The 17462-nt window shown below is 41.8% G+C and overlaps 1 protein-coding gene and 1 pseudogene across 36 annotated transcripts in view; both read right to left on the bottom strand.

The window, feature by feature from the left end:
- RBFOX1 (RNA binding fox-1 homolog 1) overlaps positions 1 to 17462 on the bottom strand; it is a 1623526-nt gene that overhangs the window by 166745 nt on the left and 1439319 nt on the right. The gene's annotated exons all lie outside the window — the stretch shown is intronic.
- LOC149523543 (uncharacterized) lies at positions 2732 to 5898 on the bottom strand (annotated as a pseudogene).

Genomic DNA, 17462 nt, shown 5'->3' with positions numbered 1-17462 from the left:
TGTGATATACAAGATAAACCTAGAATGTAAAACTCAGGTTCCATGTAAACAGCACATGGACAGAGCATGATGTATCTGTATGCTATTCCTGCAAAGTAACCAAGCCAATGGAAATGTGTGATTTAATGTACAGCAAATGCAATGTAATGTTTAAAAGTATATGAAATACTTCTGGAGGAATTCTGCATCAAACATTTTAAAAATTGTGTGCAATATTTTAAAATATGGCCTGTACTACTTGCAGGAGGACATGCTAAACGTAAATCACAAATTCTGCATGAAAAAAAAATTCTGGGGAAACATTAATTCTGCACAAATTTTCAGTGGCTTGGGCTCCCACTGTTAGCATTGGTGGAGATCCTGCTGCCCATGCTAGGTATGGTTGGGAGTGCTTTGGAGGGAAATGGAATCACAAATTTAGAATGAAAAAATAAAATTATGCAGGGAAGATTAATTCTGTGAAAATTCTGCAGTGCACAGTGGCACAGAATTCCAGCAGAAGTAATGGAGGAAGAAATTAACTCTGACTGGGTGGTATGCCCTATATCCATGCCCCATACCTGAGTCTGATCAACTTTCTTTGCTGTATGCCAAATAAAGGAACCTAATGGATTAATTTAAGAGTTGAATTAAGTGTTTTGGACCGTGGAAAATTGGATAAAGCATTCTCCCACAATAGGGCAAGCAGTTCTCAATAGGCTGTATGGGAAAGATCTCAGAGTGAATCCCAACAATTACTCTGATAAAAAATAAATGATTAGCAAATATAAATGTAAAATGTAGTAATATGTAAATGATAACAGACATCTTCTGAATTATTTACTACAAAAGCAGGATACTAAAACCATATGGCATCTGATACAAAGAGAACCTCTTTACAAAATCTGACATCTCTTTGCAAGGCTTTCATAATATATTGTGTACTCACTCAAAAGGGGAAAGTAAAATGATACACACAAGAAAAAAAGACTTTAACCTTCATTTTACTGTTACTTCATCAGACAATTACTGCAAAAGTTAAAATGGTTTGCATCCATTTCTTAAAAGCAGCTATCTCCTTCCTTTGGCTCTCTAAATGTCTTGGATATTTGTACATATTTTGCAAGAACTTATTTTTATCGATCCCCCTTTGTTCCCTTCAATATGCAATACAGCGTTATGGCACCCCCACCAGTTCTGGTCAAATCACCCCCAACCTCTGCAAGGATGCTGCATTATACAGCATTCAAATGCTTTTTAAGTAATATAACAGATTTAAAACTGAATTTTTTTTTAGAAAAGTACAAAATGTATAAGTATGCGACAAAATCATGCTCTCACAGGGTATGTCTATACTACAGTATTATTTCAAAATATCTTATTTCAAAATAGTTTTTTCAAAATAAAGCATCTACATGCAAAATGCAAGACCACTTACCAAAATCTTAGCAGGGCCCCCCATCAAAAATCATTTCACACCCCTGCACTATCAGCATTCCTTGCAATTATTACCAAGTTATTTTAACTGAGATGAAGTTAAATATAATGAAAAGAGGGAAAGTAAAATAAGATGGCTACCGGTTCTACTATGGGTTTCTTTAGTAATCATTTAATTGACTAAGTATTTGACACAAAACAATATATTCCGAAAAACTAGTGAACCATGTCTGGGATTGCTAATATGAATTCCCCACGAAATGATTTACTCTGAGTCAAATTATAGCGAGGCTCTCTTTCCAGCAGATACCATATAGTTTTAGTATCCTGCTTTCACAGTAAATTATTCAAAAGATATGTCATCATCATTCTACACACATACACTAGGTAACCCACTTTGTGTGGTAGAAGAAGCTTCTGAAAAGCCCCTTTTCCTGCACTCATCCTGGTGGACCAGGAGTGGCTGATCCCTGGATCAAGCCCAACTCTTGCACAGCGTGAATGGCAGCAGAGCCAAGTCATTGTGCAGGGGGGACATCACCACACGACTATAAGACTGCATTAAAGTATGAGCCCCACTACCATGTGACACCAGTAGGCAGACTGTGACTCAGGTTATGTCTACACTGGCAACTATAAAGTGCTGTCAGTTACAATGCTGCTCACAGAGTGCATTGTGGGAACTATAGCTGCTTTCGAAGCAGTGCACTCTGGGCAGCTATCCCATAGAACATCTCTTCCTCTTCTGCCACTGAGGCCTGTGGGAAAGTGGAAGGGAGGCCACGGGACACCTTGGGTTCTGTCCCAACGCCCTATGTTACATCGCTTCACATCCCAGCAACCCCTGTGCTTCCTTCCACATTTGCGCTGTATGCTTTGCCTCCTTGGTCTGCAGGAATGAAAGCCAATAATAGCTGTTGCAAGCACAGGAATGCAGAGGCTGCAATGCTAGTGGGGGGACTCTGACTGGTCCCTACAATGCACTTAGTACTATAGTGCCAGTTGCTTTGCTGGAGATTGCTTGTTTGTCTTTGTATATTGGACTAAAGAATGCTTCAAACCCAAGAGTTTCTTTTCTTAGAAAGTAGAACACACATAACACATCTGCAAGGTATGAAGAGGAAGGGCAGAAAGGGAGACATGAGGGAGGCATGTTTAAATATTTGGGTGTGTTCAGTTCAGCTCTGCCATCCGAAGTGCTGTGCAATGGGTGCCGCAGTCCTGCAGGACTAAATTGCACAAGGACAGGGGCTGAGTGCACTGTGTGCCTGTAGGTGACTGCAGGGCTGGACAGCGAAGGGGCAGGTGTGGAGTGCAGCAGATGACAAATGGGAAGAGGATGGTGGCAAAAATGTGTCAGAGCATGGGAAACAGTTTGGGGACTGCAAGGGGTAGCGGGACCTGCAGCATGTCAGCGCAGTACTCCATAATGTTTAAGAGCCGCTCTGTGGCTTTGTTCCAGCACTCAGCACTCATTGTCCCTCCACTCCTTCAATTCTTTCTTTCAGCAGCAGCCTGAAGCATAGCGGCACACAACAAGTCCTCTTTACTTCTCCGAGGACACTTCCTCGCCCTGCGCATCTGTTCAGCTGGTGATAGTAAGGAAGGCTGAGATCCCAAGGTTAAATCTGTGAAATCAAACTGCTACATTTTACAGCTAGACAAAACACAGACACTATCCAGTTTAAACACAAGCACTGCTCAGATACCCATCACTAACTGGCTGTCCCAGGGTGAGCACACACCCACCAGAATAGTGATTTAACCACTGGGGCAGGAGATTTCATTTGGGCCTTACTGTTGTCTGGGCAGTAGTGTCTTGGGGACAGCCAACAATGCAGGGAGGGAGCTCTATAATCACTAATGTCCACACATTTTCTTCAGACTGTGGTAATCCTGGAAGATATTTCACTGCTGAGGATGAGAAGGAAAGCAAGGGAGAGTTTCCTTCAAGGCTACAACTTCCTTCCTGGCTCTTACACAGCTTGCCTGTGTGCGGCAATGGCCCCTTCTCCCTGTGATACCAGGTTGTTACCCTTAATGGGAGAGTGCCCACAGCAGCTCTGCCATGGAAATTGTGGAAGCGAATAGTCCAGCATCTCCTCAGCTGATGAGCTATGTGAGGCTAATTACTATGAACTGAGAGAGTCCATCAACATGCTGTTCCACATCTGACTAGCCCTGTTGTTGAAACTAGCACCACACAGACCGAAGCCTGCTTTCTGTAACCTGCTCCCCCAACAAGTTGCTTCAATGCTTCCAGAAATCAAAAATACTTACCAGACTAGCTTCCCCCAAGATAGAAAACAGATCCTGACTGCATGCATCTGTGGAAGCCAAACTGTCCTCTGGATCTGGGTCCCTTCCCCCTCAGCACCCTCATCCAGAATTTCCTCCTCCTGGCTTGGGCCACTCTGGGATTGCTCCTGAGTCCCCAAAGTATCCACAGGAGTCTTGAGAGTGGAGTGGGGTTGCCCCCAACTATTTCATCCAGCTCTCTGCAGAACAGGCACATCATGGGTGTTGCACCGAAGCAGTGATTTGCCTCCCATGTCTTCTGGAAGGCATTTTGCAGCTCCTTCGTTTTGACTCTGTACTGCAGTGCATCCCAGTCATGGGCCTTTTTGGTCATGCATCTGGAGAGCTGCCTGTAGTTATCATAATTCCTATTTCTAGCATGCATCATGGACTGGACAGCCTCCTCTCCCCAAACGCTGATAAGGTCCAGCACCTCAGCATGGCTCCAAGTAGGGGATTGCCTGGTATTTGGAGCAGGTATGGTCACCTGGAAACATGAACTGAGAGCACGCCACACATCCCTGAGCTAACAGGCAGACAACTTTCAAAATTCCAAAGAAATATAAGAGGTGGGTCTGAGTGCTGGTCACCTCAGGGGAGAGCAATGGAGTTCAAACCAATGACCTGGATGAGGGGATGGATTGCACCTTCAGAAAGTTTGCAGATGACACTAAGTTAGGGGGAGTGGTAGATATGCTTGAGGGCAGAGATAGGGTCCAGAGCAACCTAGACAGATTTGAGGATTGGGCCAAAATAAATTTGATGAGGTTCAACAAGGACAAGTGCAGAGTCCTGCACTTGGGATGGAAGAATCCCAAGCATTGTTACAGGCTGGGGACCAACCAGCTAAGTAGCAGTTCTGCAGAAAAGGACCTGGGGATTACAGTGGATGAGAAGCTGGATATGTCTCAACCATGTGCCCTTGTAGCCAAGAAGGCTAATGGCATATTAGGTTGCATTAGTAAGAGCATTTCCAGCAGATCTAGAGAAATAATTATTCCTCTTTATTTGGCTCTAATGAGGCCACATCTGGAGTATTGTGTCTAGTTCTGGGCCCCCCACTATAGAAAGAATGTGGATGCATTGGAGAGGTTTCAGCGGAGGACAACCAAAATGATTAGGGGGCTGGAGCACATGAGCTATGAGGAGAGGCTTATGGATTTGGGTTTGTTTAGTCTGCAGAAGAGAAGCGTGAGGGAGGATTTGATAGCAGCCTTCAGCTTCCTGAAGGGAGGTTCCAAAGAAGATGGAGAGAGGCTGTTCACATAGTAATGGTCTCAAGTTACAGTGGGGTAGGTCTAGGTTGGACATTAGGAAAAGCTATTTCACTAGGAGGGTGGTGAAGCACTGAAATGGGTTACCTAGGGAGGTGGTGGAATCTCCATCCCTAGAGGTTTTTAACTCTCGGCTTGACAAAGCCCTGGATGGGTTGATTTAGTTGGGATTGGTCCTGCCTTGAGCAAGGGGCTGGGCTTGATGATGTTCTGAGATCTCTTCCAGCTCTATGATTCTATGACTAGAGGGGCGAGAACAGGCATTGTGGGACATGCACCAGAGGTATGACACAGCATTGTAGTACATCACAAAGTACATGCCATCCACATCATCTATGCTTCTCATTGAGGTGGTTTACCTAGAGCGCAGAAACTGTGCAGAGCTATTGCACACACAGTGCCTTGCCAGTGTGGACACCTCAGGACTTACAGATCTGTGAGAGGATCTACTGCATTTATCTTGCCAGTGCAGACGTGGCCTCAGAGTCCCAATCTACTTCCAGGCTGCTCCTGAGGCATCAGAATTTTACATATTTCATACATGGTATTTGGGGCAAAGCACCACATGTGTTTCATTAAATAAAATAGGACCACACCTTCAATGTGCTAAACTTATTGCCACAGAGAATATATCCAAACTTCAGGTTTTACATGTGAATAAGCATACCTTCCTGTGCAGCTTTACCACGTACCACATGAATTTTCTGCTTTTTAACCACCATCATTACCATAGATAATTGGATTCATAATTAAAAACAAATTTCCATTTGATGACTCACGGCCCAATCCCCAAATCCTTACTCAGAGTAGCTTTGGGCTTGATCCATTATAAATATATTACACATCAACAAAGCTATAAAACAGTACAAGTTTCAGTAGAATGTAGAATCCAGAACCGGAAGTCTACATAAAGAGCTATTATGGTACCCTTAAAAGTGTTAATGTACAGACAGATGCAACAGCCCTATGAGTTCTTCTAAGGGATCTGTACCTAATATCTTCACAATTATTCCTGTAGCTATGAGCAGCAAGTGCCAAAATTGTACTCTCCTAATATTGTTTCACCCCACAACCCCTTTTGCTCTTTTGATAGTGCTTACAGTTGCTGTTGACATTAGCAATAAACAGTCCTTGCTTTTCTAGAACACAAAGAATACAGTTGTGTTTGGTTCCTCGTTGGGGCACAAAGAAGAATGGAAAGGCAGCTCTTTATGCCTTCCCCACAAACGAGTGCAGGCACAAACTGGGCTATAATGAGTCTGGCTACTCAGCTTTCCAGTGTCATTCTCAATTCTACTTTCCCTTTCTTTCATTTCATAAAAGTATGATGGCTTATTAATTGCAATTCTTTCACTGCAAAATGCCTCTATGCAAAGTCTGAGTCTTCAGTCAGCAGCTATTAGAGGTTAGCTGTCTGTACGCCAATATGGAATATATACTGGCCACCATCTAGATTTAGCAGGTGAGTATCCCATCCCAATTGGCATAGAATATTAGAATCATAGGATACTAGGACTGGAAGGGACCTCGAGAGGTCATCAAGTCCAGTCCCCTGCCCTCATGGCAGGACCAAATACTGTCTAGACCATCCCTGATAGACATTTATCTATCCTCCACAGATGGAGATTCCACAACCTCCCTGGGCAATTTATTCCAGTGTTTGATCATCCTGACAGTTAGGAACTTTTTCTTAATGTCCAACCTAAACCTCCCTTGCTGCAGTTTAAGCCCATTGCTTCTTGTTCTATCCCCAGAGGCCAAGATGAACAAGTTTTCTCCCTCCTCCTTATGACATCCTTTTAGATATCTGAAAAACTGCTATCATGTCTCCCCTCAATCTTCTCTTTTCTAAACTAAACAAACCTAATTCCTTCAGCCTTCCCTCATAGGTCATGTTCTCTAGACCTTTAATCATTTTCATTACTCTTCTCTGGACCCTCTCCAATTTCTACACATCTTTCTTGAAATGCGGTGCCCAGAACTAGACACAGTACTCCAACTGAGGCCTAACCAGTGCAGAGTAAAGCGGAAGAATGACTTCTCGTGTCTTGCTCACAACACAACTGTTAATGCATCCCAGAATCACGTTTGCTTTCTTTGCAACAGCATCACACTGCTGACTCATATTCAACTTATGGTCCACTATAACCCCTAGATCCCTTTCTGCCGTACTCCTTCCTAGACAGTCACTTACCATTCTGTATGTATGAAACTGATTGTTCCTTCCTAAGTGGAGCACTTTGCATTTGTCTTTATTAAACTTCACCCTATTTACCTCAGACCATTTCTCCAATTTGTCCTGGTCATTTTGAATTATGACCCTATCCTCCAGATTAGTCGCAACCCCTCCCCACTTGGTATCATCTGCAAACTTAATAAGCGTACTTTCTATACCAATATCTAAGTAGTTGATGAAGCTATTGAACAGAGACATTCCCAACATTATCTTTGAAGCAAAGATATCTAGTAGGGGTAAACACACCAGCACTATCATTAATCTAGATGGACGGCTAAAAGTAGCAGTGAGGATGTGGGAGCTGTACAAGCAAGTATGCATTCAGTATGGCGAAGTGGGTTTGCGCATGCTGCTCTGATGCCCACATTTATGTGTACTCATGCTAGCTAGATCAAAGCTTATGGGGCTACATCTAAAAAAGATACAAATCAGATTGCTGGATGTAGTGTGCTGGACAAGGCTAACAAGAAGGAAGCTTGTAAACCCACTGCCCCATGCTCTTTCTGATCTGCAAATTAAAAAAGAGTCAGCCTGACACTTTTTGCAAATTCTATACACACAATTGAGCAGGAGAACAGCCTGAATTGCTACATATTCCAACTTGAATCGCCAATGAAAACAGCAGAAAAAAGGCATAAAGGAAAAGAATGGATTTTTTAATATTATTGGTAAAATTTGTACTATGTTGTTTGTCCATATTTGTGGGTAAACATATCCATAGAAAGTTATTAATGATTATAAATAAGCATTACACTTTTGAGAAGCCACCTGTTTCTTTCTGCTACACCAATCATGTTATTTCTTTTAGAAAAAAAGCTTGTGAATGTCTTCAAGGCATTATTTGATTAAGTTGACAATATTTTGTGAGCAGTGGTTGAGTACCCACTGTGCTGTACTTTTGACCAAATTGATTTGTGTAATGAACACTCGCTCTGTCTCTTCTCCAAGCTTGAATAGGGCTCTTGATTTAACCAGTAATGCTGGAAGCCAAGTGAATTTAAGCCCCCACAGTCATTCTCTCTCAATCTGGAAAGAATAGCCGCAGCAGTACATGAGCAAGCATAATTCAATACATTGTGCTATAAGTGCAGAAAATAATATCACAGAGCTCTGCAATATACCTATTTGATTTGATTTGTAAACCTGATAAAAAAGCAATCGAGAAAGTTCAGGGCAACATATATATATATATATATGTGTGTGTGTTTGTGTGTGTCCTAAACAAAAATGTAACCTTATTGAATGTGTACAAAGAACTGAAAAAATCATGCATACTAAATCAGCTACATACCTTTCTTAGATAATATTGCACATTCTCCATTTACAAAAAAAAGCTAGATTGTGAAAAGTTATTTTCCATTAAAAAGTGAGTCAAGAAAGTAATTTAAACCAGAGTTTGGTGCTTTCTTAAAATATTGTTTTCAAAATGTATTGCCAAGTTTGCATCAACACATGCAAACATGATTGTCACGTTTCTGTTTTGTTATGCAGATAGATTAATAAATCTTGCTGATTTTGATAAAGTTAATATCCTTGATAGCCCTGAAATGTGTTCCCAAGATGCACTATAAGAGGATGTCTCAAGTACCAGAGGGGTAGCCGTATTAGTCTGAATCTGCAAAAGCGACGAGGAGTCCTGTGGCACCTTATAGACTAACAGATTTATTGGAGCATTAGCTTTCATGGGCAAAGACCCACTTGCGTCTGACAAATCTATTAGTCTATATTATTAGTCTATAATCTGTTAGTCTATAAGGTACCACAGGAGTCCTCGTCGCTTTTATAAAAGGATGGATTTTTTTATATTTCTGTTATATCCTTCTGCTTCAGAAAATTCGGTAAACATTTTCCATTAAAATAGAGGCTTGGGGTTGTTGATGGTTGTGAGGTGTTTGTTTATAAATTACATCTATGAAGTCCTCTTCCCTGTCATAAAATATTATTCTAAAGCCTCAGTGTTCTAAGTCTAATAGCAATTGGTGAATATTTTTTTCAAATCAGTTTAAAGGTAATTAACAGAAACATATTTTCATTTCTCACAATGAAATGTATGCCACTCTACCACCCCATCACAGGACAATTAAGATATTATTTTGGGGGGGAAAGCATATTATTATCTGAGCTTGTGTGACAAGTGGGGACTGAACATGAACCTCCAGGCCAAAAAGCATGAACTACTATAGCTTGAGCTAATGATTCAAGGCTCTTTAGATAGGGAATTTACCCAAAATGAGAAAATTCAAAAAATTTATGCTGCTCCTGTGATTAAGAGCCTATCATTATTTATAAGATTATGTGCTGGAGCTGTGTATATATAGTTTTAATAGAATTAAAGCACAGTGGGCCAAGGACTGGACTAGTAACTCAAAACATCTAGAGCAAAAACCTGGTCCTACTGCATTCACTTATAAAATTCCCAATGACATCAGGGGACCAGAATTACACCTCTGAGTGCTATATTCTGGACTACATGCTTAAACTCACAATACCTACATTTCCCAGTCTGTTAATGTAGTGTAAGTTTGCTCATCCACCTTCTTTAATATCCTGGGACCAACAAAGCTACAACAGCGCAAACCATTAAGTGAAAACTCTCTTGGGTTCAGGTCAAAGTAATAAAAAAAATGCATCTTTGACTCTTAGGACAGTTATGTCCAGAATAGCAAGAAGACGATGTTCTCCCAGCCACAAGATTTCATTGTCTCTATTTTAGGGCACTACTCAATCAAAATGGCAGCCGTGTAAATTATGATAAAAAAACAGTTCTTCCTTTTGTTCTTGGCTATTGGCACAGGATTTGTTATTTGTTTTTTCTAATTCCCACACTAGAAATGATGTGGGAACCATGTTTCAGGGCCAGACATATGGCACATACAGTCTGTTGAAAGCAATTTTCAGCCCTTGATTTTTGTTTTAGTTCTATGGAAACTTTTCTTCTCTTTTTAGACTTCCACAACCCGAAAACCATTTTCAAAAAGAGATTAGTGCATGGAATGCCAGCAGAAACCTCCTTTACAAAGGATGCTTCCAGTTTGTCCTAGAGCCACATGATGTTGTGCCTCCCAGCTTATATGGGTGCATTTTGGTGATCCCAGGAGATGCTACAGCATTAGGAAAAATGGGTATTGGTAAGACTTAAACCACTCTCTCCTGAACATCCATATGGACAGAAGAGAATCATAAGAAAGAATCACAGAATCATAGGGCTGGAAGAGACCTCAGGAGGTCCTCATGTCCAACCCCCTGCCCAAAGCAGGACCAACCCTAAATTATCCCAGTCAAGTCATGACTTAAAAACCTCTAGGAATGGATTTTAAGAAGATGAAGCCTCAGTCACGTCATGAGGTGGAAGCAGGTACTGAATGTTGAGTGGGGCCTCAGGTACAGAGTTAAGAAAAACAGCTTAGAATAGGTGTCCCTCCCAATAAGCCTGGTTCACATCTCAGTGAAATACATGAAAAAAACTTTTTGTCTCTGTAACATGTTGGACTTCCCATAGTGGCACCTCCTGCTGGTCTGACCCAATTATCTGCCCTTTCCATCTCAGAGCCAAAACCTGTATTCCTCCCAGACCACAGCACCTATTTCCCTGAGTACTGCATGCGGGGGTATCCTTTGGGGAATGGCATCCCCTAATCCTACCACTAACATTAGTGGCCCACTGCTGGCCTTAGGCTGTCACCTTGCCCAAGCGGCAGTCTGTGATCTGAATTGCTCATCATTGGCAAAGGAGGGTGGACCCACTAACTCTTTTCTCCCCTTGATGGCCCTCAACAGCCCCAGTAGTCCCTTGGGTCCCTTAGGACCTCAGTCCAGGAGTTAATCAGGTTTCAAGGCTTCTCCCAGCAGTGCTCTGTCCATGGTACCATTCTCTGTAGATAGGAAGCTTAGTCCATCTCCCTGCAGAGCCAGAGAAAAACTACACTATCTGCCCTAGAGCTCTTCTGATATGGCCTGGCCCTGATTGGTTGCCTTAAGCCTTCTCCCAATTGGTTCTCCCAGGGCTGTTTTAACCTCTTCTCTTCAAGTGTGGAGCATTCATCACAGCTTCCCACAGGCTTTAGATCAGGCCCTCTTTCTGGGAAGCCTTCTTTCCCAATAGTCACTGACACTGGAATAGCTCTTGTTCCAATTCCAGGTCCCCTAGATGTCCCATAGTGGTTCTAATTTCAAGATCTGCATTCCTACAATGGAAGGAAAAGGGAATGATTTTCAAGGAGTGGGGTTCAATGGACGGATGACTGGGAGAAACACACAGTTTGCTTCCAAACCCAGGAGTCCCACTCGCTCAGGAAAAGACTTAGTGAACAGACCAATGACTAACTTATTCAGTGAAATGGATAGGCGAGCTCACAGCAAATGAACTGGGCAAGATACAGGTGCTCATTCTTGAGGTCATCTCAGTAAAGATCATCATTGGTCCATTAAAGTAATGACGTGTTTATCTGAAGTTTCCCCCGGCTGTGACACTTGCTGTAGGCTTGGTGCAACGACCAAAGGAGAACTCCTATCTTGTTTACAAGCTCAGTGAAAAAGACATGCTGCTTGACAGTCTTTGTTCATCCACTGCGAGCTCGGCTTTGGCAATCCAAACAGGACCTCTTGTTGGATGTGCAAATTCAAACCAGCAGCTCTGGGGGCTCAGCTTCAGGTTTGCTTTGGGGCTCTGGAATTAACACCAGCATTAACTACTTATCTGTCTCATTTCCAGGTACACAGAGTTTGGAGACTGATACTACTGACTGGAAGAGAGCATTGCTATTACTGGGATCATTTATGTGTAATATGCTGGTAACCTACTTAAGAAATAATTAGCTCTGAGGACATGAAGGACCAGCTGGGCTAGTTTCTCAAGCTGCCTAGTCTTCAGGGCAAGCAAGTTATCTGCAGTCGTCACACTTCCAGAAGACTAGTTCATTTGTGGTATCTGATATATGGAGCAGGATCTATCCTCCTGGACAATGTTGATGGGATTATTGAACCTAACAATGATTGCCCAACTTCTAATTCTAATTCTTGTAAAGGAAGCAACACAATGCTGCGAGAGCTGCAAATGAAGTACAGTAAAACCTCTGTTACCCGGCACACTTGGGGATTAGGGAGTTACGGTTTTCTAAAATTCCAGTTATCTAAGGGTCCCATTAACCTAGGAAAAATCAATGGGCAATAATAGTAAAACTCAAGTTTTTAATATTGGTAGTTTTGTAGTGTGAGGCAGTTGGTCTCACATTTCTATTTTGAGTCAAAGATGATTAGTACTTTTTAAATAAAAAATAGCTAAGCCAATCATGTAAATCAAGTCAGGCCTGTGCGCCTGAAGATGTGACAGTATTGTGGCTGGGGGCAATGCCGGTTAACAAAGTTTTCTGGTTAACAGAGTGCCGGATAACAAAGGTTTCACTGTACTATGCTCAGAGCACACAAGCACAAACTCATGATAATTTAGACACTGAGTGCATTGTCACAGAATCAAGGTAACATCAGCAACAATGGAGAGTGACTGAGTTTCAGGATTAAACAAAAGGAAAAACTATGTAGCACTTTAAAGACTAACAAGATGGTTTAATAGCTTTCGTGGGCCAGACCCATTCATGATAGCAGTTAATGAGGCTTTGAGCTTTGCTGAACAGTTGCTGAGTTCAGTTGAGGACATCAGGTTGGTATCAGAGTATTGGCAATTTGCACTGGAAGAAGAAATTATAATGAGTTCCCTTTTAATATATCATTTATTTGCTAGGGTAAGTTCAATCCTAACTATCCACTGATTCCATCTACACAATTTACTACTGCAACAAAAAATAATGAACTGCTCTGTAATCAATTCCAATCAGGTTCCATAAGCAGAAAAGGAAACACACAGATTGCATATGTCATTTTTAAAAGTTCATGAAGCATCGGTAAAGTACGATCACTTTAGCATAAGCCAATACAAAGATCTTTACCTGTTTATCTCTATGCAAAGAAGGATTAAGATTTAGATGGATACAATGTGGAATGTGTGATCAGCCAAACGTTTAAAAAGACAACAGCAAAAATTGGAGTTCAAGTAATGTAATTTTTGGTTAAACGATGTATATGCAGTCTTTTAATTTGTGTTTTGATACCTGTGATTTTATCTATCAATCAGTGCTCAGCATTTCTCATGATTACACATACCTCTTCCAGAAGACTGTGTTAAAAGAAATGATGCAGTGCTTAAAAATAAAATATTCTTGTTTCCATACTTCAAAGAATGATGTACACTCTAGACAGGCATGCCAGGAGGAATGGGCAATGCAAATAATATGAAGCCCTTTATAGAAAACCTGATTGGAGTTGATTTATCATTTTCATATATATTTGAATAGCTGCCATAATTTCAAACCACGAAACTGTGAGCTCACAAGCTGTGCCTATACCAGAAATAATTAACAACTAAAATATTACACAGTTTAAAAAGTTATCAATAATCCCAAACCAAAATAAAGGTATTTAGAAACCTCACTGAAGTAATAACCCATTTTGCCCATAAATCACCACATGCCCCCCCCCCCCCCACACACACACATTTGTCTAGCTAATTTTCTTAACTCCTCTCGTACTGCATGCTTATGTTTGCACTGGGAAAAGTAAGACTACTCCTTTCTAGAAATGCACACAGTCAGTTGTGAGCACATTTGAGGTGAACAGGGCTAAGGCAGCTGGAAAGCTGAGAAAGCTGTCCCTCGCAAATCCTGCTACAGTTGGTGATTACATAGTTTCTTAAATAGATTAAATAACCTGTGATGTTTCTTCCATAGTATACTTTGTGAGAACTGCACATATGTTGGATATACAGCAACCAGAGTGACCAAAAGATTTTGCCAGGTTCTGGGCAAGGTGGGGGGTGGCTCTGGACCCCCAGAAGGGGTAGAGTCGGGGGACAGGCTTTCCCAGCAAGCAATTCAGCACCGCCCAGTGTCTGCCACTCCTGGTCTATAGCCCCTGCCATTGCTGTGGTAGCAAGAGCGGCAGCCGGGGGCTCAGAACCTTTTTAAATCATCAGCAGTGCTGGGTAAAATATTTTAATCCCAAGACAGTAACTTGTTCCCCTTCTCAAAAGGAAATACGGTAACTCCTCACTTAATATTGTCTCCATTAACACTATTTCATTATTACATTGCATTAGAGCACAGACTCATTAAGTTGTGCAATGCTCCCTTGTAACATCATTGGGCTGCTTGCTTTAGCCACTACTTTAGGATTTTCTGGAAAAGCAGCCTGTACTTAGGGGGCTGGAACCAGGGTGGGCTAGCACCCACCACCATCCACCACCCTAAGTTCCTTGTAAGGTATGCAGATGGGTAGCTGCAATTCAGCTGCCCCCTGCCTGCCCACCCCCGCCATGCTGCTCCTGCTCTCTGACTTGGAGTGCTCCTGGGAGCCTCCTGCTTGCTGCGTGGGGATGGGAACAAGAGGGAGGGGGTGCTGATCAGTGTTTCTTGCAAGTTGTGCACTTGTACAGCCACTCAGGAGGAATTCAAATTAGAGATGTTAGATTTCCTATAATTGAATACATGTGTAAGCGCACCACATATTATGAGTCACATGATTATTCTATAGTCCCCAGAGGTGGGGCCTGCAGGCAGGCCACAGTCCCAAAGAGCCCCCTGCCTCCATGCGGCTGCCTCTGATATAGAGGCAGCAGCGGAGGGTGGGGGGAGGCTGGCGTTTCTGAGGAGCCGGTGTTTGTGGGGAGCTGGCTTCCCCCCAAACACCAGCTCCTGCCTGACTGCCCCCGCTTCTGTGAGGGAACACGGGTGTGGATGCTCTGGTGCCGCTAATTTGAACTAATTGGCCTCCTGCATGTCCCAGAGTGCTTCCTAGGGCTCTGAGTCCAAGGTGGCGCATCCACATTAATGGAGCCCGTCTCACACTACATTCGATTATTTCCTGTACTGAGGACATGGAACTTTGAATTTGTAAAATCAGGTGCCCAGAAGTCAAACTTAGTAATTTTAAAATAATCTCCTAGTGTATATATTGGCTGAGGGAAAATATTCCAGGGCGGGTAGAAGCTTTATATCCCATACAATTATGTTTTTTATGAAATGCTATATCACTTAACTGACTGAAAATTTGTTAATGGACCATACAGCATCAAAAATGCAGCTTAAAAACTACTTTGCAATAAAGAGATGAATGTGCCTTCAGTTAGAACATTTATGGGGGAGAAGAAGGTTACTGCCCCTAGAAATCATAAAGAATGTTTGTTCTTAGCAAATGCCAAAGAAGTCAAGTTCCAGCATTTCCCCCTGTGAACTAGACTTATGTCATGGATGTGAAGTCCTTTTTTGTAGGCGTTGTGTTGACATAACCTACTGCTGAGTGAACTTGTGAGAGCAGAGTTTCATGCTGAGAAAGAATGGCTGACTGCAACACTGCTAGCTCATGTAAAGAAATAAAAGGTGACAACATGATGAAAGGTTTTCATTGCTTGACCCATCAGAAGATCAGCACCTTTTCCTGGATTCCTGCTGTAGCTCTTTCATTTGTTTACTTGTGTGCTGTAGTGCATAAGCCAATTCCTGAAATCTTTTCCTACAGCTGCAGTATTCAAGAGGTTTCCCAAAAGATACCTTCCAAACCAATTGAACCTTTTTAGGCAGACATGCTGTAGATAGGTTTTACAATCATCAGTTCTGTCCTAGGCAGGGTAGCACATTTCTCAATCTCAAATATAATCCCCCGTTTACATGGACATACTGTGAAAAACAGCTAGGTTTACTTTGAAATGCTGCTTATACATTTTGTTTTAACTTGCCAAAATATGAGAAAAGCAAATAGAATTAATAACAAATTAGATAAAACATTATGAATAAAAACCATGCTGGAGCCTTTGATTATTTGATGTTTTCTATCGTTTAGGTGGAACACTGGATTACAGTGCCGTTTTAATTATAATGTCCCTGAAGAATTTAACAGACTTTAAATGCGCATTTAAAGTCTTCCACATGGCTGTAGATAGAAATCTGTAATGGGATATCTAGTAGGTTTGTTCTAGTAATATCTGCAGTTTTGTGACGATATGAACAATCAGATGAATTCCACAGAAGTCAGCAAGAATTTCTAGGCCCTCTGCTAGGAACTGTACATCGTGTCACAATTGGCCATGTGCATTATGGCACTTTTCACCTTCTTCACAGCAATCTTAAAGCTTGGAGTGCTATTGTAAGCTTTCAACCAGACTTCCCTTGTGCTTGAACGAACACTGGTAAATCCAATATCCCCTCCACAAACTATGCCATATTTCCCTCTCAATTCAACCAATTTAAATATGAACCTTTGAAATCTTCACTGCATGATCAACCATCCTCGCACTGAACTGACAAGCAAAGCGATTGATACAGGTTCAGCTTCCCAGTCAGAGCACCTCTCCCAAGGGGTGCTGCTGGCACTCAGGATCCTACCACACCCATGGCTTGAAACAGTAATAACAAACACCAAACACATTGTTTCCATCATCAACAAACACACTATCCCTGTAAAACTGTTCCAGCACCCTGGCAACATTCCAAATTCATATATCCTTGATCAATTTTTTGTTGCTTGCTTTTGAGAAACCACGTTCTCACACCTGCCCTTTGGCTTATTCTTTGACTGTACAATTATGTACCAGCTATCGGCACATCCATTCTAAATGAATTTCTCATGTAAGTTGCCATGCAGATCCCTCTATGAGACACTTCTTACTTTTATCTATTTGGTACTGAACCCTCACCAGTTGAAATTGGTCACTAATTGCCCAAACCAATCCTCGACCCTTTTTAAGATGGAAATATTTAAACAATAGTCTGGTGGCACTTTAAAGACTAACAAAACACGTAGAGGATAACATGAGCTTTTGTGGGCACAACCCACTTCTTCAGATGAGACTTCATGATACCATGTACATGTTTTGTTATCTGCAAGACTATTCTTTTTTTTAAAGTTTTTCCAGTTACAGACTAAATGGACTACTCCTCTGAGCCTTTTAAAGATGTTTATTGTAGGGATTAACCATCTAAAAGGAACAAAGCACTGTGCTGTGTGTTTAGACTTTGATCCAATCAAAACAAAGGCATTTCGCGTATAATTGTCCCAATGTGAGTTCTTTCCTGCTGATTGGGATCATTTGATAAGGTGGGATTTTTTTTAATTTGTACAGAAAGCTGTGCTGGGAAGGTCACACTCACATGACCTCACGTGGGTTTAAAGATGTAGAAGCCAATGAACAGAAA

The sequence above is a fragment of the Pelodiscus sinensis genome, chromosome 15 (genome assembly GCF_052426305.1).
Source record: "Pelodiscus sinensis isolate ZL-2025 chromosome 15, ASM5242630v1, whole genome shotgun sequence".
NCBI lineage: Eukaryota > Metazoa > Chordata > Testudines > Trionychidae > Pelodiscus > Pelodiscus sinensis.
This window is presented reverse-complemented; position numbering and strand designations above follow the sequence as displayed.